The sequence below is a fragment of the Solanum stenotomum genome, chromosome 1 (genome assembly GCF_019186545.1).
Source record: "Solanum stenotomum isolate F172 chromosome 1, ASM1918654v1, whole genome shotgun sequence".
Taxonomy (NCBI): domain Eukaryota; kingdom Viridiplantae; phylum Streptophyta; class Magnoliopsida; order Solanales; family Solanaceae; genus Solanum; species Solanum stenotomum.
In genome coordinates this window covers 7,249,017-7,276,601 of record NC_064282.1, presented here as the reverse complement: position 1 = coordinate 7,276,601, position 27,585 = coordinate 7,249,017, and the positions used below count along the sequence as shown (strand labels likewise).

Genomic DNA, 27,585 nt, shown 5'->3' with positions numbered 1-27,585 from the left:
AACTTTCCTTTACACAATAAACTGAAATTGAGGATTTTCAATAAAGATATGAACTGACCAGTCCAACTATACTTTAACCATACAAATAATACTAGCTTGACCAAAATAAATTGTACAGTATTAATACCTTATTGTTTTATGTGCACTAACATTTACCTTTTGTTGGGAGAAGCAGATAAAGATCCTTTCTGGAATTCTAACAGTGTCCCAAAAAGAAAGAGATCAAAGCTTACACAACGCATTTTGTCACCTGTCGAAAGACTCCAGAGGCAACTTTATAACAGTCTACAGGAACCAGAATTTGATAACATACCAGACGGTGATGAAGATGCTACTTTAATTTATGCAAGGAACAAATACATTCCTCCTAATGAGATTGGTCTTGGAGCAATGCTGCTCGTATCACCAATTACTACATCAGAATGATCCACGTCTCTATCTCCAATGGCAGAAGATAATGCCTGTTGCTCAATGAATGTTCCTGTAGAAAATCCAAATCTCTAAGTGAATTTTGAGGTGCATGCATAAGATTCAATAGGGCAGCCTGGTGCACTAAAGCTCCCGCTATGTGCGGGGGTCCTGGGAATGTTCCGTTTTATTGGATGGTATTTCCATGAATTAGATATGTCAAATTCTACTTTTCAGGTGCATTTAATATGTTAATTCCAATGTTTTTCACCGTGTGCTTACCTACAAGTTTGTTAGTTTTTGTGGACCTCGTGGTAGAATTACATTGTGACATCTCAAAGGGCTTTCGACTTACATATGCTTATCATTACAACTTCAATGTCTTGCATTGTACGTTGTTCCAGAATAAATAATACTCCCTCCGTTTCACAAAGAGTTACCTGGTTTGACTTGGCACGAAGTTTTAGGAAATAAAGAAGACTTTTGAATCTTGTGGTCCTAAATTAAAGTTATGTCAAATGTACTAAATTGCCCTTCAATCTTATGGCTTTAAACATGCCACGTGGAAAGCTGAAATTAAAATGTTACCTAACAAGGAAAGAGGTCATTCTTTTTGAAACAGACTAAAAAGGAAAGGAGGTCATTCTTTTTGAAACAGAGGGAGTAATATAATGGATCAGTGGCTATGCAAAATGAAACTAATGGAACTGAGGGTGGAAAAGATTATTCCTTCTAAAACCCTTTTTTTCTAACCAGGAAAGCGGCAATTATTGTTACCTGCCAAATAGGTTTTATTCAAAACCTAATAGCTGCATCCTCTAATAAAGAACTTAGCATAATCCACACCATCAAATAAACACTGCCCAAAATACTACTATCAAAAGATAATTGCAGTAATATTCTTGCTTGGATTGGAAATTTCTACTTGACATATTTATATGGGCAAGTTCTTGGGTTCTCCTAAATTGTCTTAAAACGAAATTCTCCAATCTTGGATACTGAATCTTGAATAAAAAATAATATCAATACGGAATCTTGAATAAAGTTACGATTAGAAAGAAAAGGGGCAATTTTTTTTTTGAATAAATGTTGGGCTCCTCATCTTCCTCAATCCCTCTAATGCCATAAAGGGATAAATACATGAAATTCTGTCAATGGTGGCATATAAATGTGCAAGCATGGTATGATAGAAAAAGTAAGTGTCTTGGCTACATCTCAGTAGCAGGGAAACTCTCACCTAAAAAAGGAAACATTCATAACCGAGTCGATTAAACAATAAAACGGTTGCTAAGACCATAATAGGATATCTGCATTTCAAGAACAAGGAAATCTTTTTAAGATGAGTCAATATCAACTTACCAAAAAATTATGAGTCTAGTTTTCAGAACTAATGTTGAGATACGGACCTCTAAAAGTGACATTAAAACTGCCAAGAAAAACATGAGAACATTCATGATTTGGCAACTCACTAAGGTGAATTTAAACAGTCTATTAGGAAGTTTCTGGAAACTGATTTACTTTTCATTTCTTTCTGGAAAAGAAGGTTATGAAACAGTAAATCCATTTACAAGAAGAGAGTCAAAGTGATAATATTCAGAATTTGGGGGATAACATAGAAGTTGGTTCAATTTTGGTTTGAGTAAGAGAAAACCGACAAAAGTTTTTTTTTTGTTTTGTTTTCTTTTGAAAATGTTTGTTTGTTCTTCTAGAAAACAATTTTGTCCTGAAAAGAAAACAAACGTCGTTTGTTCTTTTTAAAATCCTTTTTTATTGGGCCAACATTGCCTTCAGAAGCTTGAGCTTTTGCAAATCGCACAGTACTGTGGTTTTCGGGTGCACCAGAATATCAGAATCAAGGAGCCAAAGTCTTAAAGAAAATTTCCAAGGAAATAGCCAGCACTATGTTAATCCCTGTATCTTCTCAATTTAATTAACAAGTTGAGGCATACTCACCAAATAAGAAATTAATCCAATTACCAGTCACGAAGCCACCTGTATGGACTTCAACTCTCACCTGCAGAGTATTAATGAGACCATCTTATATTTAGGCAAAACGGTTGATTTGATTATTGTACAAGAGCAAGCGGAAATGGAAGTGAAAAAACAATATTGGAAAGAAATTGAATGTAGTCATTCTTTTCTAGATTTGCGCAAACTCTTCACTTTTGATGCAGACCCATGTCGGATTCTCCAAAAATAAACTACTATTGGCGAATCCAACACGCACCCATTGACATTTTTAATGAGTCCGAGCAACATAGATTATACGTCCTTATTATTAGACAACTCTTTTATTTGCTCGCTCTTAGATACTTGAATTATCATCTTGAAACTATTTAACACTTCCTTGACATAAGGTTTGTTGCTTAATAAGCCTTGACCACTAGACTAAAGGCCAAAAATTATGAAGATTCACCAAATCCAGCTTTCACCCCACCCACACCAACCTTCAAATCCAGGGGCAGACCACATGGGTTCTAGGGTCGTTAAAAAATTAGGTAATTTTTCTGTATTTCTGTAAATTTATATATTTTGAACCCCTTCAATGACAAGGAGAAATTGATAGCGCAATGGCAAGTCCCCCTGAAATAAAGCTTCACGTCACCATTTCGAATCCCTGAGATAACGTTTTATTTTTTTTCTTTTTTAGTTTTAGTATTTTTTTATTAAAAAAAAGGTTCTAAAAGTGTGGTTTTAAACCCAAAAGAATTTAAGGGTCCCATTTCTAAAGGCTTATTTACAAGTTAATATTTTTATTTTCCGAACCCCCTGAACGAAAATTCTGGGTCCACCACTGCTCAAATCCTCACCTCCTTTTCATTTGATAGAGAATCTAAGACTTCTCTCATTAGAGTTAATAGTGTAAATAGTTCAGAAATTACTGTAATCAAAGCTGATGAGCTGTCATAAGGGGAAAAAGAAAAATTCAGAATAGACAAAAGTTAATGAAAAATCTATCATAATTAATATATTTCCATATAAAGGGGCAGCTATAGTCTACCAAATTCTTATCTGTCTATATATATGTTGACCCGTTACCTCACTCAAGCATTTTAGATTTTGAGAGCAAATCGAAATCTAAAAGTTAGCAGCAGCAAATTCAACCTGATTTGAACTGAATCATTCATAATCAGATCTTATGGGTAGACAAGGTCCATGTCTCCATTGTGGCATCAAGCGAAAGTTCTATCCACCTCTGCCTCAAGTGTTACGTCATTGAAGTTGCACGCAGAATACTTTATTTTAGTTTTGCTTAACCTGGAAACTTAGTCTCTGAGATCTGTTTCAAAACTTATAATTTTTCGTTAACTCCACCCCGTGTCTCGTTATTCTATACTATTTCTTCTGAAAATGGCATAAACCACAATACCTTCCATTAAATATATCGTGTCAATTCATCCATCACTAAGGCAAAAAGAAACAGGCTAAGGGTTGATCCTTAGTGCAACCCCATCATAACAAAAAAGTGTTGCAAACCTCCTCCCAATAATATTATGTGGTGGAACCCATGCTATAAAAAGGGTAAATGGAGCACTTGGTTAAATGTTTAGTTATTTACATAGAGAACTTGGAATCACTTCCTACTGAATATAGCTTGTGTTCAAGTCACCAAAAGGGTAGGAATCAAGGCGAGGGTAGTAGATGGATTTAAGTTATGGTACTCAAGAAGATCGAGGAGTAGAAATAGAGTAGGCATTTAGTAGAGAAGGAACTCAAGGAGCAAGTGGTAGAGATTAAGAGGGTGAATGATAAGTTATGTTCATTAAGCTAGCTTTGGGATGGCTAACTATTAACTTAATTAGTGCATAAGTGCAGCAAATGGGTTTGGACAAGGAGGTCAAAAAAACCTTCTTTGTTCTGGGAGGAGTTGGACAAGGTTGTGAGAGTTATCCCGTGTACTGAGAAAGTAATTTTGTGAGGGGATTTCAATAGTCAAAAAGGGACCACTTCGAGAGGATATGATGATGTACAAGGCACTTTCAGATTTGGGGATAGAAATGGAGGAGTTTTGCTTTTATACTTCGCAAAGCTATAGAGTTGATCATAGCTAATTCCAGTTTCTAGAAGAGGGAGGAGCACTTGGTGACCTTTTGTAGTGTGGTGGCTAAGATTCAGATAGATTCTTTGTTCCTTAGAAAATGTGATAGAGGTTTATGAAAGGACTGGATCAATAGAGGGGATTACAACCCAACATAAGCTCGTGGTTATGGATTTAGAGATCAACAGGATGAAGAAAAAGAGGACAGCATATGCCCACAAAGGATTTAATGGGAGGCCTGATTGAAGCCAACACTTGGGAAATTGGAGAGAAGTTAGTGGTCATGAGGATTTCAGAGAGTAGTGAGGACACAAATAGTGTATGGGCTAGGACAACAAACTAAATCAGAGAAGCAACAAGAGAGGTGTAGGGGGTCTCGAAGGATTACCCAGAGAGGCACAAAAAGGATTGGTGGTGGAATGAAGAGGTCCGAAGAACAATAAAAGCCAAGAAGGTTGCTTACAAGTCGTTAGTTAAAGCATCCTAAAAGTCTATGCATGTTTCACAAAAGGAAATTTCCTCTTGTTTCTAATATTATACATACTCTAGTTTCATGACACTTCCATTCTCGTGCAATACATTCTAATTATTTTGAACTCAAACAGAAACAGCCCACTGGAGACCTGGGCCACCTGAAAAACCAGTGCTCTGCAATGCTTGTGGAACAAGGTGGCGCGCTAGAGGGACACTACATAACTATATTCCCAGACATGCAAACAGAGAAACACAGAGCTATCAGTTACCTGCTGAGATGACGACACATCTCGTAGTTCGTGATGACCAAAGGCTAGAAGTTGGAGTAGTGGTTTCTCGACAGGAGGGATCTTCAGCTCGTCTTGAAGAGGAACTGAATAGCATACCAAGCTTACTTTCAGCAGGATCATCCTCGGTCAACTGCATGCAGATGGAAGCAACAAATGGTAAAATACTTTCCCATATATAGAGAGCACTTAACTTGTCTCAGCAAATATGATACATGTTCTGAATCAAATCCTTTCTTAAGTGTACAGGTTATAAAAAAATGGAAAACTAATATCTTCCTACTCAATTTCTGGCCAATTTCTTTCTTCTGTTTTGCATGATAGTAAGTGCAAAACTTTTAGGGCACGTTTGGTTGGGGAACGAGTTTTCCTGGGATTGTTATCCCACCCTTCAATGTGGGATAAAAATAACACTACAATGCCGGTATCACTAATTCCGGAATAAGTTATCCCATGATTTTATCCCAACAAACCATGGGATAAGCTCATCCTAAAATTAATCCCAAGATTAGTTATCCCATATCCCTCGTACCAAACGAGACCTTAGTCAAAGAAAATTATGAGATAGGTGATAGTAGGCAGCAAAATCATTGTAGATGCACCTTCCCAAAAAGTAATCCTGCAGTGCATAGTATTCTGATTCAAAAGATTTCAATTATAAACTTCTCTTATTCGAATGATTAGAAATGGAAAAATTTAAAACACCCCCACCCCCAAAAAAAGGAGCAGAAAACAGGGGACGAATCTACAGACCCTACACAACAAATTTAACAGTGAGACGGAAAATTTTATCAGCATTCTCCCACTGTCCAAGTGGTTGTTTTGTGTTGGTATCTAATACTCGAAAGAATCACTTACACCATGAGCTCTAAGACAACTTGATAAGCATGTATCAAGATTCACGACACTTGGATTTATTTTTACGCAGGAAATTCCTGCCGTTTCCCGATTACTGTGATGTGCCTTTCAAATTATGTAATGTCAAATCACATTCAAGATTTTACCAAATAAGCCGTAGGGATGTAATTACTATATGATACTCTACAAGCACAATCTTTGCTTTCTTTCTTGCTTGTAGGCCATTAATTATAGTGTCTCCCCTAAATTTTGAGAACTAACTTCCCTTTAGACAATAAACTTAAATTGACAAATTTCTGGTAATTTGGATTTTCAATAAATATATGAACTGAGCAGTCCAACTATACCTTAACCATACAAAATATACTAGCTTGACCAAAATAAAAATAAAAACTATTGTATTAGTACCTCATTGTTTTATGTGCACTAACTTTTACTTTTTGTTGGGTTAAAGATCCTTTTTGGAATCCTAACAGTGTCCCAAAAAGAAAGAGATCAAAGCTTACACAACGCATTTTGTCACGTGTCGAAAGACTCCAGAGGCAACTTTATAACATTCTACAGGAACCAGAATTTGAAAATATACGAAACAGTGGTGAAGATGTTACTCTAATTTATGCAAGGAACAAATACATTCCTCCCAATGAGATTGGTCTTGGAGCTATGCTGCTCGTATCACCAACTACTACTACAGAATGCTCGACGTCTCTACCTCCAATAGCAGAAGATAACGCCTCTTGCTCAATGAATGTTCCTGTAGAAAATCCATACCAATAAGTGAATATTGAGATACATGCAGTGCACTAAGCTCCCCTCTGTGCGGGGTCTGGGGACCGGGATGGTTCCGTTTTATTGGATGGAATTTCCATGAATTAGATATGTCAAATTCTACTTTTGAAGTGCATTTAATAAGTCAATTCCAATGTTTATCACTGTGTGCTTACCTACAAGTTTGTTAGTTTTTCTGGACCTTATTGTAGAATTACATTGTGACATCTCAAAGGGCATTTGACTTACATGTGCGTGTCATTACAACTGTACTGTCTTGCATTATACTTTGTTTCGGGATAAACAACAATATACTGGATCATGTGGCTATGCAAAATGAAACTACTGGAAATGAGGGTGGAAAAACAATTGGATCAATCCTCACATTTAGATTCCCATCAAACATATCTCTGAACGTGTCCATAGTTCTTGACATTATTAGTGGACATTTTGAGGGTGAAGATCTCCACCCGAAACAACATGGACATGTCCAGTTGTCTCTTGCTTGGGCATTTGCAATTTTCTAATTTCTTTCACTCCAAACACAAAGTTAGTTGCTCTCTCTGTAGCACTTCCTATTATTGCCTAAACATTCTTACTCTTTGTTTTTCCAATGATACAATCTGCTAACCATGCAGCAAACTGAGTTTGTATATGTAGAACACATGACCTTCTGTTTCGTACCATATTAGAATTATGTTTTCCCATCTAGTTCATGGGTTTGCTCATATTCTTCTAGAAATTTTCTGGAATATTCGAAACAAAGTTTGGGATATCTGAAATAGAATTAGTCATTTTTCTCTCCAAATTCAAAAGCCACACTTGCCTGCCACTCTGGGAAGCAAAATTATACTAAGGTTAGTTGTGGAATGTCGGAAAAGATTCTTGGAAATTCTTTCACCATCAAAATTTTCCGAACTACTTAGGAGTGTAACTCATTTTTCCCCACGAATATCTCAACTCCTACTCCATTCACTAATTGTTATTTATCTTTAATATTCAAAATATCAGTAAAACACCATACTCGTAAAACCTTCACCTTTCAACTACTATCAAGTGTGAGTAAAACAACACAAATAATTTTTAGACCAGTTTTCCCAAAATAACAATCCAATAAAAAGATTACTCCTTTTAAAACCCTTTTTTTTAACCAAGAAAGCAGCAAATTATTGTTACCCCCAAAAAGGTTTTATTAACAACCTAATAGCTGCATCCTCAAATAAAGAACTAAGCATACTCCAAACCATCAAATAAACACTGACCAAAATACTACTATCAAAAGATAATTGCAGTGACATTCTTGCTAGGATTGGAAATTTCTATTTGACATATTTATATGGGGGAGTTCTTGGGTTCTCCTAAATTGTCTAAAAACAAAATTCTTGCATACTGAATCTTGAATAAAGTACCGATTAAAAAGAAAAGGGGAAAGAAAATTATTTGAATATTGAATCTTTGATAAATTTTTAATTAGTTGCAATAACAATTTCAATATGTCAACGTAATGGCATTACATTACAAAAAGAAACGAGGAGGAGAAGGAAGAGAGTTACGGCAAGAGGGTTCCTCGTCGCCTTTAGCTCCAAAAAGCCATGAAAATAGACGTTGGGCTACTCATCTTCCTCAAAACCCTCTAATGGAAACATGTATATAGTGAAGGCATTTAAAAACACGCATGTGCTAATATTACTACACTAACTTATTTTCTTCACTATTCCAATATTGAATTAGTTATAGTATGGTTTAATTCTTTATTTGTTACGATTTTGTGTCAATATATAAAATGAGATTATGTGGAATTAGTGTATTTATAAATTAGCTATTTATATTTGTAATCGTATAAAATGAGAATTGACAATTGATTTATATTTGTATATTTTGTATATGTATAATTCACGTAATTCTATTTTTTGTGGAATTAGTATTTGTATATGTATAATTGATTGATAACTTATTTTTCTGTGAAATTATTGTTTGTATCAATGAGCTATTTTTTACTGTAATTGTATGAAAGGAATTGTGACAATTGATTTGTATTTAAATATTTGTATATGTATAATTCACAACTGATTTATACTTATATATTTGTCTTAGGATCTCTCATAGCTATTTTGGATGTTTCTTTATCCATAATTTTAATCGCATCTAACTATAAATCTGAAAAATCACACGAAATTGCAGTCATATACAAATACAAATTAAAAAAAAAAAGAATGGAACCATCTAAAAAAAAAAAAAACTTAAACTGTATAAGAGTTGCCCTGAAAATCAGGAAGCACGATTTAAGAGAGTATAATTGAAATTTTCAAATTTTGAAATCAATTTATGTTGAGGAATTTAAGGAGAAAATAAGGTAAAGGATTATGAAGAAAGGGAAGGAATCATTTCTATATATGAAAAGGGACGGCATACACACGCTTATACAGATAGAAAAAGTCGTCAACGTAATTGTAACTGAAATTTGGTGATGAATGGTATTTAAAATAAACTATAGCTATAATGACTAATTAACTAGTATAAGCTTGTTTAACCACGTAATTTTCCCTAATAATTAATACATCATATTTAGTATTATAGGTTGTATAATTAATACATACAATATTATTAATACACTATTCTATGTTCTTATGCAATTTATCAAACCATTGTTTAAAACTTATAAGGGACATTTCATGCAGAAATGATTTTACTACGATAAAATTTGAATAAATTCTTCTAATAAAAGGGTTAGTATTTCTAGATGAAACTATGGATCATTATTAACTTCATAAATGCATAAGTTGTATGCAATATGCTCCTACTTAACCGATCCCGAAAAAACTTATTTTTAAGTGTTAAATAAGATACCAGGTACAAAATACACTAAGTTAAGCTGATTCTTTGCTAGGCCGACAAACATCAAAGAAGAAGGAGAAGAAATTAGGGTCCTTTGAAAAAAGTAAAAAAAAAAAGAGCGCTAAGGAAGAGAGAGTTTTTGGGAGTGAATGGATTTGGAGGTTTTGGGTTATATTTTTGGGCGTGGATATCATGTATTTGGGTGGTTTTTTAAAAAAAATTAAATAAGGTGGAGCTTTTAAATTTTGGTAGAAATTTAATAAATTTGAAATCAAATGATAGAATTAAGATACGTGTACCATCGTTATTATAAATGGTATAAACACTCCAAAATTTGGACGGTAAGAAATTGATGTACTAAAAGTATAATAAAGGGTATAGACATACCATTTCCGATAATTCGGAAGTGTATTTCTCCTTTTTTCCATTTATCAAACCACCCTTGTTTATGTTTAAAAAGTATAAGGGACATTTCATACCAATAAATAATTTTACTATGATAAAGTTTGAATAAATTATTTAAAAAGGATTAGTATTTCTAAATAAAACTACGGATCATTATTTTAAAAAATGAATTCCTATCCTGATTCTCCATTGAATTTTGGATTGATTATATGACATCGATTATTTTCATCAAAGATCCTTCTGTAGATTCAAAGAAAAAAATAGATATTGATAAATGAAGAAGGATGAAGACGAGGAGAAAACATGCAACAAAAAGAATAAATGAAGAAAAATAATTGAAAATGACGAAGAAGGAGAGAGCTTAGCAAATTAAAGGAAGTGGTGAAAAAAAAACAATTTTAAAAGGTTAATGAATCAGTTCATATAGTTATCACATATGCTGAGCTGGATGAAATTTTATAGGAAAATAATCAAACGCCTAGAAATGATTTGATGCAAATATTTAATCTCCTCAACATCGAGGTGTTTTTCGATAAACATTTAATGATGATTTATTTATAGAAGTTGTACATCTAACATTCAATTATGAACCTTATAAAAATATGATACTTAATATATGTTCTTAACCAATCTCTATGGTATTAAAATGAATGTCAATCGAGGGAATTATGTTCCCATTCAAAAGCTAAATAATGTATAATTTTCCTTTTATTAAAGATTAAGGTGTTAAATATAGGAGAATAATTACTCCGTTAGTTGGCTTCCTAAACATTCACCTTATTGGTAGGATTCAATTTCCCACCTTGTAATCACCTAATTCCATTTCCCCTTCTCATACCCCTAATTTTATCAAAACAACAACATACCAATTCCATAAAGTGAGTCTGAAGAGGATAGAATATATGTAGACCTTACACTAGCTTAAATATAGAAAGATTAGTTTCGATAAACCCTGACTCAAGAAAAATCAGTCCAAAGCAATATACTAATTTACACAGAGAGAAAAAAAGTGAAAATAAAAAGATACAATCCCCCTCAAAATGTGCATTTTTTGTTGGTTACTGTGCTTAATGTTTCTTGAATCAATATGCCACTATATATTAATCATTAATTTGCTCATATAAGATGTTATCAAGATGAAAAACAAATACTTCTCGATATAAAATTAAACAACAAATATCCAAGTCCCTTTCCTATTACATACTAGAGAAATTGCTCAATTGATGGTTCAAGACTAATAGGTATGGTCACTTTGTTAAATCATCACAAAGAGACAGAGGCTAAGCCTAAACATCTGTGTTTCTTTCCCACAACAGCATGTTTAAAGTCCTACTAAGCTAAAGAAGCATGACACATAGGGTGTTGGAGAAGAATAAGATCACAGAGCACAGCAAACCGCTAAACCATGTGCGTGTGATTTTGCTCGCCTATCATGAGTTTGACTTGCGCAAATGGTATTTGGAGGAAAGGCATGATTTTATGAAGTGTAGAAAGGGGTTGTCTTTCCATTGAGCCGGGGAGACCATCCAAATCGTAGTCAATGTCAATTATTTGATTGAGAGAACCTGCATCTGAAGACAGACAAAGAAGTTCACCATTTAGTCATTAATAAGCTTCAAATATACTCCAGTACCAGATAAAAAAACATGATGTGTGTGAAAACCTTTAAAGCAGCAAGACCAATAATGCACTACTCAGAACAAGTTTGGCATATGAACTGAAAACATTACAACTCACAAGTGCAAAGTCTCTCAGACACCATGTGTTACATTTCCTCTCATCAGTAGTGAAGTTTATAACCAAATTCTATATCAATTATGCAAGAGAGTCATAACCAATTCAATACAATGATTAAAAAAAAAAATATTGAATTTGCATAGATAAACAACCAAAAACATCACTAAACAGAAAAAAATTAAAAGAAAAATGCAGAACAGAGACAAAATACAGCGAAAAACATTACAAAGCAGAAAAAGTTAGCACAATGAGACTCTGAAAGCTCCTTTGTTACGATAATACCAAAATATCAAGTTAGTGCACTCGTATTTATCTTTATTTTGATACTTATGGGCCTCTTGATTTCTCTTTTTCCCTATTTCTTTCTAGAATTTGTGGAATATGGCATTTATTATTTGGTAGAACAGACAAAGAAATTACAAAACATATTTTTCTTTTCTTGATGAATAGAGAAAAAAACAGAGCAAACTAAAGAAAATAATAGAGAAGAGAAAAAAGAATAACCCAGCACCAGCAGTGCAGTTGAGTAGCAGCAGAGAAAATAGAGATAAGAAGAAGAGGAGAAGACAGAAAAAAAGATAAGAAGAGAAGAACTTAACCTGAAGAGAAGTCACAGGCTCCATGCAGTCGAACTCTAAGCAGATGTTTAGGAAGAGAAGTCGCATGAGTATGTTTTTACAAAAATTTAATATAAAACCCGTCGCAGCAGTCGAACTTGCTAATACGCGCCTTTCGATCCTTTCTCTCTTCTCGCTTCAGTCGTATAAGCGCACACTTTTTCTTCTATGCCTCGCTTCGGGAAGAAAAGCGATAGATAGCTCCACCTTGTCCAACATTCCACCCCATACAACAAAGTTGGTCAAACTCAATAGAACTTGCCTTTAAGTTTTGGTGGCACCTTCTCTTAATCACACAAGACTTCAGAAGCGAACCTCTATTTCATCCACTTTGCAACAATACTATGTGTGATATCATTCCCGTATCTTTAGCTAATAGACCCAAGATACTTGGTACTTCCTCTCTTTTGCATGTCCTGGTATCAAGCCTCACTTCCATGTGAGTCTCATGGTTACGTCAGTAAACTTGCACTCAAAGTATTATGTCTTGATCATGCTCAACCTTAACCCTTTAAACTTTGCAGTTTGTCTCCAAACCTATAGCTCAACGCTAACTCCTACGTGAGTCTCGTCAATTAGAATTATGTCATCCACATATAACATACACCATGGCACCTCACCTTAGTACCATGTCAATTCATCAATCACCAAAGCAAATAAAAACAAGCTAAAAGTTAATCCCTCGTGCAACCCCATCACAATTGGGAAGTTCTCTGAGTCTCCTCTCTATGTCCTTATCCTGATCTTAGTTCTAACATAAATATCCTTGATCATACAACACAGTTAAGCTTCTAGCCTCCAAGCATCTCCATAAGACCTCTTTTGGGACTTTGTCGTAAGCATTTTCTAAGTAAATGAACACCAAGTGCAAGTTCTCTTCCGCTCTCTATACAGCTCCACCAATCTTCTTAAAAAATGAATGATTTTTGTAGTCGAGCGTCCTAACATGAATCTATATTGATTCTCGAAAATAAACATACCCCTCCTAACCTTCATCTTTACCACCCTCTCCCAAACTTTCATAATGTAGCTTAGGAGCTTGATACCCCTATAGTTGTTGCGATTAAGAAATGTCACCTTTGTTCTTGTACAAGTGGATCATTGTACTCCACATCCATTTTTTTGCCTTTTTCACGGTCTTAAAAACAATATTAAACAACCTAGCCAATGACTCCATACATGTCCTACCCACCGTCTTCCAAATTTCCATCGGAATCTCATCCGGACCGTTCGCTCTTCCCTGTGAATCCTACGAATAGCACCCTTAACCTCTTTAACCTTTATACACCTACAATACCCAAAATCGTGAAACCTCTCGGAGTGCACCATATCTCCCACCAGAATGTCCTCCGATTCATTCAAGAGTATATAGAAGTATGACTATCAACTTCGTCTAATGAGTGTCTCCTAAACCAATACTTCATCGACCTCGTCCTTGATGCACGTCACGTGCCATCCTCTCCATCGCCTTGGCTAGCTTGTACAATTTCTTCCCTGTTTTTTCCCCTAATTCTACATAGAAGCGTTCAAAAGTTATAGTGATATTCTATATATTATGTAATATGCATGTGTAATGCATTGTTTTTATGACAAGGAAAACTCGCAGCCGCAAACCTTTGGGTGCGCGCAGGGTAAAAACCCTCGCTTCTATGCATGTGTATACATTGGTAATCTTAAATAGGAAATAAATATTTTTACATCACTAAGCATGATGAGATGATCTTTAATGAAGCAAGATAACGAAGATTCACACAGTCGCCCCAACTTGCTTGAAGTGAGGCATAAATAGTGGTTGTTATTTGGAAGTCAGTGAGCATGACATAAAGAAAACTCCATATGGCTAGGATACACGAAATTTTGTCAATGGGGACATAAATGCGCAAGCATGGTAAGATGGAAAAAGGATGACAAAGAAAAATCCACGTGATACACAAAATTCTGTCAATGGCGACATATAAATGCACAAGCATGGTAAAACTTAAAAAGCATGAAATAAAGAACAATCCATATGGTAGATACACAATATTCTGTCAATGGTGACACATAAATGTGCAAGCATGGTAAGATGGAAAAAATAAGTATGTCGTTGCTGCATCTTAGTAGCAGGAAACTCTCACTCAAAACATTCATAACCGAGTCGATTAAACAATAAAACGGTTACTAAGACCATAATAGGATACCTGCATTTCAAGAACAAGGAAATCTTGTTAAGATGAGTCAGTATCATCTTACCAATTGTGAATCGAGTTTTCAGGCCTAATTTTGAGATAAGGACCTCTTAAATTAACATTAAAACTGCCAAGAGAAACATTCATGATTTGGCAACTCACTAAGGTGTGCTCAAACAGACTATTGGGAAGTTTTTGGAAATTGATTTTCATTTCATTTCTTTCTGGAAAAGAAGGTTATGAAACAGTAAATTCATTTACGAGAAGAGGGTCAAATTGTTAATATTTAGAATTTGGGGACTAATGTAGAAGTTGGTTCAATTTTGGTTTGAGTAAAAGAAAACCGACAAAAGTTTATTTTTGTTTTGTTTTGTTTTAAAAATGTTTGTTTGTTCTTCTAGAAAACAATTTTGTCCATATAATCAAACAAACGTGGTTTGTTCTTTTTAAAATCCTTTTTTACTAGGGCAACATTGCCTTAAGATGATTGAGCTTTTGCAAACCGCACAGTACAGTGGTTTTCGGGTGCACCAGAATATCAGAAATCAAGGAGCCAAAGTCTTAAAGAATATTTCCAAGGAAATAGCCAGCTCTATGTTAATACCTGTATCTTCTTAATTTAATTCACAAGTTGAGGCATACTTACCAAATAAGAAATTTATCCAATTATCAGTCACGGAGCCACCTGTATGGACTTCAACTCTCACCTGCAGAGTAGTAATGAGACCATCATATATTTAGGCAAAATGGTCGATTTGATTATTGTACTAGTGCAAGGGGAAATGGATGTAAAAAAGCATTATTGGAAATAAATTGAATGTAGTAGTTCTTTTCTGGATGTAAAAAAGCATTATTGGAATGAAATTGAAGTTAATGACAAATCTATCATAATTCATCTATTTCCATAAAAGGACAAGCTATGGTCTACCAAATTCTTATCTGTCTATATATACTGTGACCCATCACCTCACTTAGACATTTTAGATTTTGCGAGCAAATCAAACTCTAACGGTTAGCAGCAGCAAATTCAACCTGATTGAACTGAATCATTCATAATCAGATCTTATGGGTAGACAAGGTCCATGTCTCCATTGTGCCATCAAGCGTAAGTTCTATTCACCGCCTATATCCCATCTTTTATATTTATCAATAATCTCATGCTTTACAGGATTCTTGATTCAGTTATGCTTAAGATTTATTTACCTGATGTTCAGCAAATAAATTCTGAAGACTCACATGCATAAACACAAAATATCCAAATTTCCATAAAATGGTGCATCTGTTAAAAAATAAAACATAGAGTACAGTAATTTTTTCATCTCTCGAGCCAAATGTTAATTAATTTTCAGTACATCTGCCATTAGTCTAACAGGAACTGAGGTCATTTAGGATAAATTGTGGATTTGGTCCACAATCCCTACCATCCATGCACATTTAGTTCCCAATTATTTAATCTTTTGACAACCATCGTCCTTACTTTCTAGATGATGTACCCCCCAAAACACCACTCTTCACCACTCCCTAGGGTTTTTACAGTTGGTGAAGATTCTTTTTTTTTTTAAAATCAGTAACTTTGTATCATTTCAAGGATAAAACAGTACTTGGGTAGTACTAAAACCATATTTACAATAGAGCTCTAGTGTCTTTCCTCTCTAGCTATAAAGAATCTAGAACATCTATGATAGACACAATATCATTAGAGTAAATTTGATTACACCAAAAACATTGCAGTAAGATGAAGTTCAACTTGATCTTCTGCACATCATTCTCTAAGCTCTCAAAACATTTGGAATTCCTCTGAAGATTCTTATGAAGAGGAAGATCAATAAAGCTTGTGTAAAAGAAACCAAATGGGTAGGAACCAAGGTCAGGGATGTAGATGGATTTAAGTAATGGTACTAAAGAAGATCAAGGAGTAGAAATAGAGTAGGCTTTTAGTAGACAAGGAACTCAAGGAGCAAGCGGTAGAAATTAGGAGGGTGAATGATTAGTTAATGTTCATTAAGCTAGTTTTGGGAGGGATATGTGTAGCAAACGGGTTTGGACGAGGAGGTCAAAAAAAACTTCTTTGTTCTGGGAGGAGTAAGACTAGGTTGTGAGAATTATCCCGCGTGCTGAGAAACTAATTTTATGAGGGGATTTTAGAAGTCACATAGGGACCACTTCGAGAGGATATGATGATGTACAAGGCACTTTCGGCTTTAGGGATAGAAATGGAGGAGCTTTCTTTTAAACTTCGCGAAAGCTATCGAGATGATCATAGCTGATTCCAGTTTCTAGAAGAGGGAGGACCTTTTGTAGTGTGGTGGCTAAGACTCGGCTAGATTCTTTGCTCCTTAGAAAATTTGATAGAGGTTTATGCAATGACTGGATCTTACGCCCCAACATAAGCTCGTGGTTATGGCTAAGTTCAACTTTCTTGTATGGTTCCTTAACATGGTGATGAAAATGTGAGTAAAGAAACAGTTAAAGCATCCTTAAAGTCAATGCATGTTTCACACAAGGAAATTTCCTCTTGTTTTTAATATTATACATACTCTAGTTTCATGACACTTTCGTTCTCGTGCAATACATTCTCTACATTTTTTAATAGAAAATATTTATTGTCAATGATCATTGTGCTTTAGTTTAAACACTAATTAATTTTGAACCCAAACAGAAACCCCCCATTGGAGACCTGGGCCACCTGAAAAACCAGTGCTCTGCAATGCTTGTGGAACAAGGTGGCGCGTTAGGGGGACACTACATAACTATATTCCCAGACATGCAAACAGAGAAACACAGAGCATGCAGATGGAAGAAACAAATGGTAAAATACTTCCACATAATATAGAGAGCACATAACTTGTCTCAGCAAATATGATGCATATTCTGAATCATATCCTTTCTTAAGCGTGCAAGTATTAAGAAAGTGGAAACTAATATCTTTCTACTCAATTTCCGGCCAATTTCTTTCTACTGTTTTGCATGATAGTAATCTCAAAGCACTTAGGGCACGTTTGGTTGGGAACGAGTTATCACGGGATTGTTATCCCACCCTCAATGTGGGATAAAAATAACACTACAATCCCGGGATAAGTTATCCTGTGATCTTATCCCAATTAAACATCGGATAAGCTCATCCTAAAATTAATCCCAAGATTAGTTATCCCTTATCTTTCGTACCAAACGAGCCCTTAGTCACAAAGAAATTATGAGATAGGTGAAATTCGGCAACCAAATCATTGTAGATGCACCTTACCAAAAAGTAATTCTGCAGTGCATAGTATTCTGATTCAAAAGAAAAGGAAGAAACAGTTAACCCAATAATACTATTGATTCCAATTACAAACATCTCTTATTCTATTGATTGGAAATGGATAAATTTGAACCACACCCAAAAAAGGAGCGGAAAACAGGGGAAGAGAATCTACAGACCATACACAACAACTTTAACCGTGAGACAGAAAATTTTATCAGCATTCTTCCACTGTCCAGGTGGTTGTTTATGTTGGTATCTAATATTCAAAAGAATCATTTACACCATGAACTCTAAGAAAACTTGATGAGCATGTATCAAGATTCACTACACATGAATTTATTTTTATGCAGGAAATTCCTTTCGTTTTCCGATTACTGTGATGTGCTTGTCAAATTATGTAATGTCAAATCACATTCAGGATTTTACCAAATAAGCCGCAGGGAAGTAATTACTATATGATACTCTACAAGCACAATCTTTGGTTTCTTTCTTGCTAAATGGTCATTTATTATAGTGTCTCCCCTAAATTTTAAGAACTAACTTTAATTTACACAATGAACTAAAATTGAGGATTTTCAATAAAGATATGAACTGACTAGTCCAACTATACTTTAACCATACAAATAATACTAGCTTGACCAAAATAAATTCTATTGTATAAATACCTTATTGTTTTATGTGCACTAACATTTACCTTTTGTTGGGAGAAGCAGATAAAGATCCTTCCTGGAATCCTAACAGTGTCCCAAAAAGAAAGAGATCAGAGCTTACACAACGCATTTTGGCACCTGTCGAGAGACTCCAGAGGCAACTTTATAACATTCTACAGGAACCCGAATTTGAAAACATACCAGACGGTGGTGAAGATGCTACTCTAATTTATGCAAGGAACAAATACATTCCTCCTAATGAGATTGGTCTTGGAGGTATGCTGCTCGTATCACCAACTACTACTACAGAACGCTCCACGTCTCTATCTCCAATGGCAGAAGATAATGCTTGTTGCTCAATGAATGTTCCCGTAGAAAATCCAAATCTCTAAGTGAATTTTGAGGTGCATGCATAAGATTCAATAGGGCAGCCCGGTGCACTAAAGCTCCCGCTATGTGTGGGGGTTCTGGGAAGGTTCCGTTTTATTGGATGGAATTTCCATGAATTAGATATGTCAAATTCTACTTTTTAGGTGCATTTAATATGTTAATTCCAATGTTTATCACCATGTGCTTACCTACAAGTTTGTTAGTTTTTGTGGAACTCGTGGTAGAATTACATTGTGACATCTCAAAGGACATTTGACTTACATAAGCTTGTCATTACAACTAAAACCCTTTTTCTCTAACCAGGAAAGCAGCAAATTATTGTTACCCGCCAAATAGGTTTTATTCACAACCTAATAGCTGCATCCTCTAATAAAGAACTTAGCATACTCCACACCATCAAATAAACACTGACCAAAATACTACTATCAAAAGATAATTGCAGTAATTTTCTTGCTTGGATTGGAAATTTCTACTTGACATAATTATATGCGCGAGTTCTTGGGTTCTCCTAAATTGTCTTAAAATGAAATTCTCCAGTCTTGGATACTGAATCTTGAATAAAAAATTATTTCAATACGGAATCTTGAATAAAGTTCCGATTAGGAAGAAAAGGGGCAAAAAAATTATTTGAAAAGAAGTTGGGCTCCTCATCTTCCTCAATCCCTCTCATGCCATAAAGGGATAAATACATGAAATTCTGTCAATGGTGGCATATAAATGTGCAAGCATAGTAAGATGGAAAAAATATGTGTCGTTGCTGCATCTCAGTAGCAGAGAAACTCTCACCTAAAAAACGAAACATTCATAACCAAGTCGATTAAACAATAAAACGGTTACTAAGACCATAATAGGATATCTGCATTTCAAGAACAAGGAAATCTTTTTAAGATGAGTCAATATCATCTTACCAAAAAATTATGAGTCTAGTTTTCAGAACTAATGTTGAGATAAGGACCTCTTAAATTGACATTAAAACTGCCAAGAAAAACATGAGAACATTCATGATTTGGCAACTCACTAAGGTGCGTTCAAACAGTCTATTGGGAAATTTTTGGATACTGATTTTCTTTCATTTCTTTCTAGAAAAGAAGGTTACAAACAGTAAATTCATTTACAAGAAGAGGGTCAAAGTGATAATATTTAGAATTTGGGGGCTAATGTAGAAGTTGGTTCAATTTTGGTTTGAGTAAAACAAAACCGACAAAAAGTTTTTTTTTTTTTGTTTTTTTGATAACCGAGAAATCCGTCTGTGACCCACCCTTTGGACCAATCACAGCCTTCTAAACTCGGTGGATAATGGGCCCGCCCCTCTACCCTTCTCCACTTAAACTTAAATATCGGGCTTTGCTTTGCATGGTGTGGGGCTTGAACCCGCGACCTAAGCCACAAATCCTCCACCTTTTGCCACTTGAGCTAGGCCTTGGGGGCCAAAAAGATTTTATTTGTTTTCTTTTCTTTTGAAAATGTTTGTTTGTTCTTCTAGAAAACAATTTTGTCCTGATAAGCAAACAAACGCCGTTTGTTCTTTCTAAAACCCTTTTTTACTGAGCCAACATTGCCTTAAGATGCTTGAGCTTTTGCAAACCTCACAGTACTGTGGTTTTCGGGTGCACCAGAATATCAGAATCAAGGAGCCAAAGTATTAAAGAAAATTTCCAAGGAAATAGCCAGCTCTATGTTAATACATGTATCTTCTCAATTTAATTCACAAGTTGAAGCATACTCACCAAATAAGAAATTTATCCAATTATCAGTCACAGAGCCACCTGTATGGACTTCAACTCTCACCTGCATAGTATTAATGAAACCATCTTATATTTAGGCAAAACAATCTATTTGATTATTGTACTAGTGCAAGCGGAAATGGATGTAAAAAAGCATTATTGGAAATAAATTGAATGTAGTCATTCTTTTCTGGATCTGCTCTCAGTAATGTAATCTGAGGACCTTCCTTTGATTTTTCAATACTTAATTTGATTCCACAATCGCAGGCAAAAATTGCATTATACATCCTTATTATTTGAAAACTTTTTTATTTTCTCACTCTTAGATATTTGAATTATCATCTTGAAACTATTTAACACTTCCTTGACTTAAGATTCATTGCTTAATAAGCCTTGACCACTAGATTAAAGGTCAAAAATTTTGAAGATTCATCAAATCCAGCATTCACCCCACCCACACCACGGCCCAAATCACAGCCCCCTTTTCATTTGATAGAGAATCTAAGACTTCTCTCATTGGAGTTATAGTGTAAATAGTTGAGAAATTACCGTAATCAAAGTTGCTGAGCTGTCGTGAGGAGAAAAAGAATAATTCAGAATAGATAGAAGTTAATGACAAATCTATCATAATTCATCTATTTCCATATAAAGGACCAGCTGTAGTCTACCAAATTCTTATCTGTCTATATATCTTGTGACCGGTCACCTCACTCAGACATTTTAGATTTTGAGAGCAAATTGAACCCTAATGGTTAGCAGCAGCAAATTCAACCTGATTTGAACTGAATCATTCATAATCAGATCTTATGGTGAGACAAGGTCCATGTCACCATTGTGGCATCAAGCGTAAGTTCTATTCACCACCTATATCCCATCTTTTATGTTTATCAATAATTTCATGCTTTACAGGATACTTGATTCAGTTATGCTTAGGATTTATGTGCCTGATGTTCAGCAATTAAATTTTGAAGACTCACATGCATGAAGCACTAAATACCCTAATTTCCCTAAATGGTGCATCTGTTAAAAATAAATCAGAGTACTTTAATTTTCTCATCTTTCGAGCCAAATGTTAATTAATTTTCAGTAAATCTGCCATTAGTCTAACAGGAATTGAGGTCATTTAGAATAAATTGTAGATTTGGTCCACAATCCGTGCCATACATGCACATTTAGTTCCCATCTATTGAATCTTTTGACACCTATCGTCCTTAGGTTCTAGATGATGTACCCCAAAACACCACTCTTCAACACTACATAGGGTTTTTACATGCACCACAAGCATGAACCTCCCCTTATTTACCTCTATAGGTCACTCCCACCTTGCCCAATATAACTTCATTCCTAATCTAATCTCTCTTAGTACGCGCACAAATCCATCTGAGCATTCTCATCTCTCCTACATTCATCTTCTGAACGTGGTCGTTCTTGACTGACAAGCATTGTGCTCCATACAACAATGTAGGTCTAACCACCACTTGATGGAACATACCTTTTAGCCATGGCAACACATTTTTATCGCAAAGTACCCTGGATGTGTGCCTTCAATTTACCCACCCTACTCCAATATGATGTGAAACATCATCAATCATTCTGTCTCCTATAATAATGGACCCAAGATACTTGAAGTTTCCTCTCTTGGTCTTGGGTATGATTTGTGAGTCGTTCCTCACTTCCACCTCTGCCTCAAGTGTTACGTCATTAAAGTTACACGCGAAATACTTTGTTTTAGTTTTGCTTAACCTGAAAACTTTAGTCTCTATGATCTGTCTCAAAACTTCCAGTTTTTCGTTAACTCCACCCGTGTCTCGTTATTCTATACTATGTCAATCTGTGAATGGCATAAACCACAATACCTTTCATTGAATATATCGTGTCTATTCATCCATCACTAAGGCAAAAAGGAACAGGCTAAAGGTCGATCCCTGGTGCAACCAATAATATTATATGTTGGCACCCATACTACAAAAAGGTTAAATGGTGCACTTGATTAAATGTTTAGTTATTTACTTAAGAGGACTTTGAATCACTTGGTTAAATAATATTATATGTTGGCACTCAATACATTTTTTCCTTTTTTTTTTAGTGGTGCACCCATGTTCTACAAATCCTAGATTCACCTGCCTAAATCTGATTTTTCCTTAACAGATTGTGCAGCCCCTTATTCTTACTTTCTTGTTAACTGATTTCCTTAATCTGATATTGCGTTCGTGAATTTATTGCTGCACCCTTATAAATACTACTGCATTTTTTGGTTCCTACTTTGAACAATATCTTTTCAATAGTTTATTGCTTCTATTTATTTTCGTCATTGTATTGTGTAACTGTCAATTTTAAGATTTAGGGTATTTGTTGTTAAGGGTTGCCCCTTTTTTGTTGTTTATTGTACACTAGATTTTTCTATAACTGGCGTAAATGGATTCAGGGTTTGATGTAGTTTATGGTCATGTACTTGATTGGCAGCGGGAGGCGGGGGGCAGGGGTGGTAAGGGTACCAAGGGAGATCCTAGAGGTTGAGGGTTGGGTCTTGAAACATAGGGACATTGACGAGGAAGCCAATAGAGTTAGTGAAGATTCTTATGAAGTGGAAGATCAATATAGCTTGTGTTCAAGAAACCAAATGGGTAGGAACCAAGGCTAGGGATGTAGATGGATTTAAGTTATGGTACTCAAGAAGATCGAGGAGTAGAAATAGAGTAGGCATTTTATAGACAAGGAACTCAAGGAGCAAGCGGTAGAGATTAGGAGGGTGAATGATAAGATAATGTTCATTAAGCTAGTTTTGGGAGGGCTAACTATTAACGTAACTAGTGCATATGTGCAGCAAACAGGTTTGGACGAGGAGGTCAAAAAAAACTTCTTTGTTCTGGGAGGAGTTGGACGAGGTTGTGAGAGTTATCCCGCATACTGAGAAACTAATTTTATGAGGGGATTTTAATGGTCACATAGGGACCACTTCGAGATGATATGATGATGTACAAGGCACTTTCGGCTTTGGGGATAGAAATGGAGAAGTTATGCTTTTAAACTTCGCGAAAGCTATCGAATTGATCGTAGCTAATTCCAGTTTCTAGAAGAGGGAGGAGCACTTGGTGACCTTTTGTAGGGTGGTGGCTAAGACTCAGATACATTCTTTGCTCCTTAGAAAATGTGATAGAGGTTTATGCAAGGACTGGATCAGGAGAGGGGATCTTACAACCCAACATAAGCTTGTCGTTATGGATTTAGAAATCAATAGGATGAAGAAGAAGCGGACCGCATATGCCCACCAAGGATTTAATGGGAGTCCTGATTGAAGCCAATACTTAGGAAATTGGAGAAAAGTTAGTGGCCTTGAGGATTTCAGGGAGTAGTGCCTACATCAGAGAAAAACAAGAGAGGTGTTGGGGGTCTCGAGGGGTTACCCAGACAGGCACAAAAGGGATTGTTTGTGGAATGAAGAGGTCCAAGGAACAATGAAAGCCAAGAAGGTTGCTTACAAGATGTTAGTGAAAGCTTAGACAAGGAAGAATAGTGAGAGGTTTAAGACGACAAAAAAGGCAATGGATATAGCGAGGACGCAGATAATATGTGGGCTAAGACAATTGACTCCATCAAGAAAGCAACAAGAGAGGTGTTAGGGATCTTCAGGGGTTACCCAAGCGGAGCATTCTAGGGACAACAAGAAAGACTTGCACATAGTGTTCTGGAGGAAATCGTACATGGTCGCCGGTGGTCAGTTCAGTGGCGTGCAGATCCACCGCGGAGGGGGGGTTTACAGTTGAGCGCTAGAGAAAGAGAGTCCCTATTGAATATTATACCGTAGTTACTGTCGGTTAAGATGGTAACTTTCCTCCTTAAAATTTCATGCAAAAAAATGCAGTCTGTCAAGAGATTAACTATTTTGCATGGTTCCTCAACATATCAAGCAAATCTTTTTCAATCTTTCTACCATCAAACTCAAAGTTCAACTTTTTTGTATGGTTCCTTAACATGGTGATGAAAATGTGAGTAAAGAAACAGTTGAAGCATCCTAAAAGTCTGTGCATGTTTAACACAAGGAAATTTTCTCTTGTTTTTAATTTACACATACTCTAGTTTCATGACGCTTTCGCTCTCGTGCAATACATTCTATACCTTTTTTATAGAAAATCTTAATTGTCAATGATCATTGTCCTTTAGTTGAATTTTATTCATATTTATCCCAGTTTAAACACTAATTAATTTTGAACTCAAACAGAAACCCGCCATTGGAGACCTGGGCCAGCTGAAAAACCAGTGCTCTGCAATGCATGTGGATCAAGGTGGCGCATTAGAGGGACACTACAGAACTATATTCCCAGACATGCCCGTGAAACACAGAGCAATCAGTTACCTGCTGAGATGAATCCGCGTCTCTTAGCTCGAGATAACCAAAGGCTACAAGTTGGAGTAGAGGTTTCTAGACAGGAGGGATCTTCAGCTTGTCTTGAAGAGGAAATGAATAGCATACCAAGCTTAGTTTCAGCAGGATCATCCTCAGTTAACTGCATGCAGATGGAAGAAACAAATGGTAAAATACTTTCACATATATAGAGAACACTTTAAGTTGTCTCAGCAAATATGATACATGTTCAAATCAAATCCTTTATTAAGAGTACATGTTAAAAAAAATGGAAAACTAATATCTTCCTACTCAATTTCTTTCTTCTGTTTTGCATGATAGTCACGCAAAACTCTTAGGGCACGTTTGGTTGGGGAACGAGTTATCCTGGGACTGTTATCCCACCCTCAATGTGGGATAAAAATAACACTAAAATCCCGGGATAACTAATTCCGGGATAAGTTATCCCGTGATACATCCCAACTAAACATGGGATAAGCTCATCCTAATATTAATCCCAAGATTAGTTATCCCTTATCCCTCGTACCAAACGAGCCTTTAGTCTCAAAGAAAAATATGAGATAGATGAATTTAGCAAACCAAATCAATGTAGATGTTCCCAAAAAGTAATCCTGCAGTGCATAGTATTCTGATTCAAAAGAAAAGGAAGAAACAGTTCACCCAATATTATTATGATTCCAATTACAAACTTCTCTTATTCTATTGATTAGAAATGGACAAATTTGAACCCCCACCACCAAAAAAGGAGCGGAAAACAGGAAAAGAATCTACAGACCCTACACAACAAATTTAACAGTGAGACAGAAAATTTTATCAGCATTCCCCCACTGTCCAAGTGGTTACTTTTTGTTGGTGTCTAATTCTCAAAAGAATCACTTACACCATGAGTTCTAAGACTACTTGATAAGCATGTATCAAGATTCACGACACTTGGATTTATTTTTATGCAGGAAATTCCTTTCGTTTTCCGATTATTGTGATGTGCTTGTCAAATTATGTAATGTCAAATCACATTCAGGATTTTACCAAATAAGCCGTAGGGAAGTAATTACCATATGATACTCTACAAGCACAATCTTCGGTTTCTTTCTTGCTCATAGGCCATTAATTATAGTGTCTCCCCTAAATTTTGATAACTAACTTTTCTTTACACAATGAACTGAAATTGACAAATTTCAGGTAATTTGGATTTTCAATAAAGATATGAACTGACCGGTCCAACTATACTTTAACCATACAAATAATACTAGCTTGACCAAAATAAATTCTATTGTATTAATACCTTATTGTTTTATGTGCACTAACATTTACCTTTTGTTGGGAGAAGCAGACAAATATCCTATCTGGAATCCTAACAGTGTCCCAAAAAGAAAGAGATCAGAGCTTACACAACGCATTTTGTCACCTGTCGAAAGACTCCAGAGGCAACTTTACAACAATCTACAGGAACTAGAATTTGAAAATATACCAGACGGGGATGAAGATGTTACTCTAATTTATGCAAGGAACAAATACATTCCTCCTAATGAGATTGGTCTTGGAGCTATGTTGCTTGTATCACCAACTACTACTACAGAACGCTCGACGTCTCAATTTTCAATGGCAGAAGATAATGCCTCTTCCTCAATGAATGTTCCTATAGAAAATCCATATCTGTAAGTGAATTTTGAGATGCATGCATACGATTCAATAGGGCAGCCCGGTGCACTAAAGCTACCGCTATGTGCAGGGTCCGGGGAACATTCCGTTTTATTGGATGGAATTTCCATGAATTAGATATGGCAAATTCTGCTTTTTAGGTGCATTTAATATGTCAATTCCGATGTCTATCACCGTGTGCTTACCTACAAGTTTGTTAGTTTGTGAGGACTTCACAGTAGACTTACATTGTGACATCTCAAATTGAATTTGACTTACATATGCTAGTCATTACAACTGTAATGTCTTGCATTATACTTTGTTTCAGGATAAACAATAATATACTGGATCATGTGGCTGTGCAAAATGAAACTACTGGAAATGAGAGGGGGAAAGCAATTGCACGTGAAAATAGACTCGCCCCACATCATATGGATACTATATCAAGGGTATGTCAATACATTGTTCTGTAAATGCTGCAACTATTGGATTTTCTTGTTCATACGGAGATGAACGTCTGATTATTGAAGAAATAGGTATATCAGCTTTAGGATAAGGTATGATCAACCACAAAAAGTTTTAAAACTAAGTCGACCAAAAAATCTATTCAATCTCCTTTTAAGTTATAACGACAAGTCGATAAGACACTACAACTAAGGTCAGAGTAGACGACATAGAAAATAGCTAATGTACGTGTAGTTTCTTGTCGCTCCACACACCATATAAAATTCCTTTACTTGTCAAAATAATCATTATCAGCATCAACAGCAAAACATATGATTTTGAAACACAATGGTAATGTAGTCTACGGATACAATGTACTTCTTATTCTTAAGAAACTTCTTCTTCTTAAGAAACTTCTTCTTCCAAACATCTCTTTGGCTTTTATCTAAGAATTGATATGCCACCTCTGTTCTGTTTTTGGTATATACATGAAAATACAAATATACAAGTGTTTCCTCATTGACAAATCTTATTTGCAG

General features: G+C 35.5%; 1 protein-coding gene and 1 pseudogene across 3 annotated transcripts in view; both read right to left on the bottom strand.

Annotated features, from left to right (window-relative positions):
- The window catches only part of LOC125873861 (uncharacterized), a 48,293-nt gene extending 29,442 nt beyond the window's left edge, over positions 1–18,851 (bottom strand). The window contains exons 1-4 of one of the 3 annotated variants that reach the window (XR_007447214.1): positions 18,689–18,851; positions 18,532–18,571; positions 15,243–15,303; positions 11,231–11,645 (exon numbers count right to left, since the gene is read on the bottom strand). The gene's annotated coding sequence lies outside the window, so the exon portion shown is untranslated. Of the gene's footprint in view, positions 1–6,589; positions 11,646–15,242; positions 15,304–18,531; positions 18,572–18,688 lie in introns of those variants that run through there. The other 2 variants (XR_007447215.1, XM_049554710.1) reach the window with 2 other exon arrangements.
- LOC125853499 (uncharacterized) lies at positions 1,642–25,102 on the bottom strand (annotated as a pseudogene).
- Positions 25,103–27,585: the final 2,483 nt, after the last annotated feature.